At 40.7% G+C, this 6,414-nt stretch overlaps 1 long non-coding RNA gene across 1 annotated transcript; it reads left to right on the top strand.

Moving 5' to 3' along the window:
- Positions 1 to 832: 832 nt before the first annotated feature.
- Positions 833 to 1,896, top strand: LOC111264506 (uncharacterized). Its single transcript, XR_002682911.1, has 2 exons — positions 833 to 923; positions 1,043 to 1,896. It is a non-coding gene; the product is annotated as an uncharacterized LOC111264506 (long non-coding RNA).
- The last annotated feature ends 4,518 nt before the right edge of the window (positions 1,897 to 6,414 follow it).

Raw genomic sequence — 6,414 nt, 5'->3', positions numbered from 1 at the left:
AAACATCAATTCTCTCTTACTCACTAGCCCGCCGGCTGGCCGGCCGCCCTTGCCACACCGGCTACCATTTACCTGTCACTCAGTAGACGCGGCCGTCATCGTTCCGCTCTAATGTCAACCATCGCCACCATAGCACGCGTTTCACTCACCAGCACGAGCGACTGTTCGTCTATCGCTCGGCCAGCTGTGAACTGGAATATCGTTTTTGTTCGCCCCCTGCTAATGCCACCAACCGGCATGGGCTTCCATGGCAAAACATCGTAAGACCAGCCCGGTCTCAGCATGGTGGCCTTTAATGATCGACTGCCAACGAATCCGCTCATTTGTTGATGGTTCGCTCCGCACGCGCTCGAGTCAGGGACACTTCGAAAGCGTATGGACGACACTATAAATCTTTGTACGAATCAGATACTGCGCACGCTCGAGCTAATCAAAGCTCATTGGTTAGCTAGTGAACCCCATTTCAATGGAGCAACAACAACTAGCCTTGCATCTCTGACGTCAAAAATAGCTGCCATAAAATCCACCAGCTCGACTCGAGCAAGCATCGTTCTTCTATGTGGCCGAATGATATCAACAACAAAAGTATTCTGTCACGTTGCCAATGTACCTAGGTGTCTATGATGATTCACCAGGCCATTTGGACGTGTCGATTGTGGCCAACCTGCCCGTTCGCCACCGCTTAGGACGCGTCAGACGTTGCTAAAGCGTTTGCCTTTAACGATCAGTCAGTTCTCGGGAGTTGCTCTCGTGTTTGCTGGCGTGCACTATAGAGACGTGGTCTTGCTGAGGCGTTGTTACTGCCATGGGATGCAGACTTTACATTGTGGGCCGTGAATGAACTGTTGTAATGTACGACACGATCGATTCCAAGAGGATGTGCGGCTTGTTTTGGAAAGAAAAAGGCTGACAGCACTATAAAGGTTAGGCAATAGAAAGCGAAAGATACTACGCAGCGCCGGTGTCAACTAAGAGCAGCTGCAAGGGTATTAGCAGAAAACTTGGGGAGAGCATGACTCAATTCTCTACTGTTTTGTTCTAGGAAGTTACTGGTTGGGCTGGCAGACTATGGAACGATACGCGATTTGTTTTTCGAAATCGCCACTTGATCGGAGCTGTTTCATATGGCCCCTTTCGTGCACAGCAAGTGGCCTTTAGCACCGATCTTGCTGTTAACAGTCGGAACTTGAAACAAAGCGGCAAAGCTGTCAAACTATATAATTCGGGTGACGAGGCGTAACGGAATACTCAATAATGAACTGAAAATTAGAAATTATTAGGTGCAGGACAGGCAGACCTAGGGTTGTTTTAAAACTCTGATTCTGTCTATCTCATCTCGAGATGTTACCCAAAGAACCTGTTAAATACTACATCCTGAACATGTTTTACTTATCGCCTAAACACATACATGATCGCAAATATAAATTAGACTATCTCATTGATAAAAGAAGACAGTCACGTGACACAGTGAATACCCTTTGTTGTGTTAAGAGCCAAATATACTAGCATTTAAGCTTGACACTGTTGGAGAATAGTAAGCATCGTTGACCGGCGACCATCCATTGTGACAGGCAAACTCCCTGCAACTTCGAATACTACAACAATCCCTCTAATAGTTACTTGTGAAAGAATGAGCATACCTATTACATTGATGATTCCATTCAAAATTCCATGACTAAATGTTCTTCATAACTTCAACGAAGACATTCAATCAACGGCACATGTGTTTGATAGGTGAACCACTTTGTTTACATTTCGTCTGCTACTTCATGCGACGGGACCACTGTCACGCAGTTCATTCGCACGAGTCTTGTCATTAGCCGAGACGTATTACGTGTATATATATATTCCAACCATAAAATGGCCATAAAAATAAAGCATATGTATTTATAAGGACCTAGGATGTTTTTCCTTCTTTGGCCACAGTTGTTCGCATGAGCGGGTTTTTTTTTCAAACGTCTTCTGTAACGAAGGTACGGCATGTAAAATTTCACATATCTCTACATTAACATCCTTCCGCTATATACAGTTATGTTAATAACCTCTAAAACAATACTTTTGAGGTGCATAGGGGGTAATCATTTGTTGGCATGTATGGCTTCCGTAAAATCTGACTATTTAGAAACGCCCATTGTGCAACGTAGCATAGTAGTTTCTATGCTATTAAACCCGTTATCGAACAAGGCCACATGTTGAGCCAAAATAAAATCGGCACACAGAATATACACGGAAATAAGTCATCGTAGTGATACAGTCAGCTTGGTCACGATAGAAGCCCTATTAATCGATTGGTCGAAATATTACCGTTCAGTTACTAAACATTTTACATCGACTATTGCTATTACGTCTTTAAACATAGATGTCGTACGATTCGTCGGTGCAGACTCCCGAAAAAACTTCTGATCTATTTCGACCCTTCGCTTAGGTACCGCTAAAGCAGGTGATGATAATCAGACCGGCCGACATCGTATCAGAGGCAAGATATAGGGTCAAAGAGAATGAATGAGAATAGTTTCCAAATTCAATTTCCGGAGTATCACAGCATGATATGCAATAACAGCAGCAGCGGTCTTACATCCCTAGCCAAGCTGTTATGCAGAAGCTATCTCGCCGTATGTCGGTTTAGAGACTAAGGAACCAGCTAAAGAATCCCTATAGTCTTCAAATCATCACGATGCTAACGTGATCGTGGGTCTGAATGAAATAACGTTCTATTGTATTGCGATGCCATGCCCTATCAGTAACCATTGCTGAGACATCAGCTCGTTCGTTGTTCCAACTTCTATAGCAACAAACTATGACTGGGTTTGAGAGTGGCGCTATTCGCCGTTAGTTTTTTTTCAAATATTATTTCCTTAGAGGAACTTAAACGTAGTACCGTAATGCGGGCGGAAACGAGATGGGTTCGTCTGGTTTGGACTCACCTAACTTAAGTAATGGAGGATAGCTGATGATTATTAATGATTATTTCTGTTTATAGCGTCCTTTCTCTAGTTACCTTATTCGATGATATTATCTATACGCCTTGCGTTATACAAGGCTGTTGTCCTTGTTTTGTCAGAATCATAAAGTTAAACTTTAAACTCCGATTCGAAGTATGTGTAGGTCCGGTCGCACAAGATCGAGTTTTCATCACTTTGAATTAGTCTCTACTGCCGAAATAAAAAAAAAAAGTTGTCGAAGAAGTGGCTGTGGTTTGTAGGACAAGGACTTTATAGCTGAGAATATATTGCTAAAAAGTCCAAAAGTAGCATTCTCGACTAAAAGATCGCGCACTCCACTTGACTTTTCAAATTTGACGAGGATTGCCTTAAGCCATTTTTAAAGAAAAATAATTGTTGGATGAACCAATATTTTTTAGCTAAGAGCCCTCGCCGTACGCGGAACCAATTTCCTGAGTTACTTCCGTAGCTTTTTTGATATCAACAGGCAGGTCGGGGTCGTAAATTCACTTCTTTATTCCTCCCATAGCCATCTTTTTTTTTTTTACCGATTTTAGTAGATCGAACAAAACGATGAGCGCAGTATTGTGGACCAAAAGGGGTTTGCCGGTGATTTATAGCATTTGATTAACAGCAAATAAAGAAAAGAAAAAACACTAAAAAGACCAAGGAATAGAAGGAAGGAATACTTCATTGTAGTCTTAATAACTAATGTTGTGAGAAGTCGAAAAGATAGAATGATATTCGGTATAGCCAATACGGCAGTAATTAACTAGTTTAGAAAGCAGATATTAATCACCAGTCGATTTACTCTGAGTGTAATGTACTGCTCTTTGGAATAAGTGCACCGCATCGGAAAACAATATTTAATAATTTAGCATATATATATATATATATATATATTGAGGCCATTTTATGACGAGACCATTAGTATACGAGTCGGACTTATTACTTTGAAAACTGAAGAATGGTGTTATAGCCCTGTCGCTGTTGCCGGATAGAATGACAGCCATTTACCAACGAAGCGTTCTTTTATGACTCATGTTTTTGCTTCGGTAAGCACTGAAACTCTCCGAACCAACAGCCAGTAATCGCCGATTTGAGCGGTTGAAGCTAATGTCCCTAATCGGAACTGACCTTTCTGAGCTTAATGATTTCCGAGAAATGAGATGGTGTTGAATTCTATGGGTCGGCGTCATTTTAGTCTTCGTAACCTCCAGTCAGTTTATCAGTCACTTGTTTTTGTTAAGATAGATTGCTACAGATTAGCGGGAAAATGCAGCCTGAGGCATACCAGTAGCTATACCTGCCTCATACTAGAGAAAATAGCTTTTTTGATTGGTTGTAACAAGTTGTAAATAAAGTCTATTTTTTTTTTTAGCTTTAGATGTTAGGGTCGCAGAACGCTTCACAGATGAGCTTAAGGCAAATCGATAAAAACACCTATCGCCCCGTGTTCTGCGACTCATTTACCTCCAAACAGCCCTACGTCAGCATAGCGAAAAACAGAACCCTCTGCTCGTTATTATACATGCACCGTGTCTTTGCTTGTTGTACTCTTATAGACATATCATAAGTTCTAGCAAAAATCCTAGCAGCTAGTCAGTTCCGCTACGCTAGAAATACACACGGGGTAACAGCAAGTTATGAATTTGATTAAAAGAGATGATATTTTATTATAAAGGGCGGACAGGAGTAATCAAGATAGCCATATCTAATAAGCTCTCCCCTATTTCGATACAGAACAACACTGCTATTAACACTGCGCTACGAGCACATATGTTATGCTGCATGTTTGCGTCTAATATAAAAAAAAGATATAATGAGGGTCACGGGATTAAAAGGCGATCGATCTGTTTGCAGTGAGGACCTGAAACAGTAGTCAATCGTTTCATGCAAGCTGTTGCTCTATGGTCATAGCAACGTGATTATTGTCATCGGAAACGGTGTTTAAGAAAAATTGGCCTTAGAATGTAAAACAAAGTTAACTTCGCGGTAAGGTCTGAGCGATTACGTGCTCACAGGGGCAGGACACCGGCAGGACAATTACGGTAAACGCTCCGCTACTGAGCGGGTCCAAGTAAGACAAAAATAATCATCGTCAAGCAATTTTCACAATATAAACAGGCGGAAACTGAGAGGACTCCAACAAATAGATATCGAGTGACTTTCTGTCTGTTTTCATTAGACACATCTTTACAATAAGAAAAACATTATATATATACACACATCAATGGAAGGATCGATAGGCTGCTTTGTTATCGATTTAACTGATTTGATATTACATTCAAACTAATTTAAACTATATAATACATATATATCCGCGCTGCTATTTTACCTAACCTATTACCCTTCTGTAATTATTTCAACAACGTGTTTGCCAAAGGCTCAGCTAGCTCTTCATTTGCGCCTGGCGATACGCTGGCTTTTGGTACATTTCTATAATGTAGATACGGGGCTCTAAGTTTTAAGTGATTCCCTTGTTTTCGAAACGCATGTAAATAAGGTGGGCCGTCGGCCTTCCTTTAAGAATGTACGTGAATCAGTAAGGGCTTTGGCCGACTTTTAATAAGTTCTGCCATTGACAAGCTCACCAAACCTATTGATTTCGTCATTGGAACACTAGTAAATTTGTTCTGTTGTAGAAAAATAATTACACCTTTTATGGTAAATTAAGATCCTTCTTGGTCATAATCGAAGTTTGCTTCGCTCTCTTATAACAAATAGCTATATTTTCTGCTAAATAAAGATAAATCTATTGGAATATTAAAAAAGTATTGATTGTTTACCTAGCTAGAGGGCCTTAAGATCATGCATCTCGGGCAATATCGGTCGCGTCGGATCGGCATCTTTGGTGGTATTTGAAAGCTGAGGTCTGGCAACAACGAACGCGCTCAAATCGTTGCGATACGTCTGTTCAAATTGTGCCTTAAAGATGAGCGAAATTTTTATAAAAATCCGTTGCATTTTAAGATTTAATTACGATAAAGACCAAATGCCGCGTAGGCTCATTAAAAAAAAAAACTTGCTGTTTATGGTTACCAAGGTGTTTAAGAGTATCGAATAAGATATTGTCCTGCCAATCTACAACACGTTTTACATTAACGAGGGTTCTTTCAGTAAGAATTGTTTCGGTATCTGGTCTAAAGCGAGGCCGTATTATATTACGAAATATTACCGTTATAGAAAAAGAATGGATTGTTTTATAGCGCGACGGGTTTCAGGTCCCTTTTTACTTTAGGTAACTTGGGTCGCGTCGAGTCGGCGTTGGCGTCATCATCGTTTGGCAGTAGTAAATGTGCTAAAATGTTGCCCAGATTTCAAACAGCGCGCCTTCAAAATGTGTGAAATTCGATAAAAAAAAATTGCTATAATTACAATTTTTTCACGATAAAGGCACACATCCTGCCAAGGCTCATAAAAAGTTCCTGTTGTTGTCCTATGGTCAATCCTATGGCATCGTTGGTAGAAA

This window comes from Varroa jacobsoni, unplaced genomic scaffold (genome assembly GCF_002532875.2).
Source record: "Varroa jacobsoni isolate VJ856 unplaced genomic scaffold, vjacob_1.0 scaffold_869, whole genome shotgun sequence".
NCBI classification, from domain to species: Eukaryota; Metazoa; Arthropoda; class Arachnida; order Mesostigmata; family Varroidae; genus Varroa; species Varroa jacobsoni.
The sequence above is the reverse complement of the archived record's forward strand: the minus strand, read 5'-3'. Positions and strand labels throughout refer to the sequence as shown.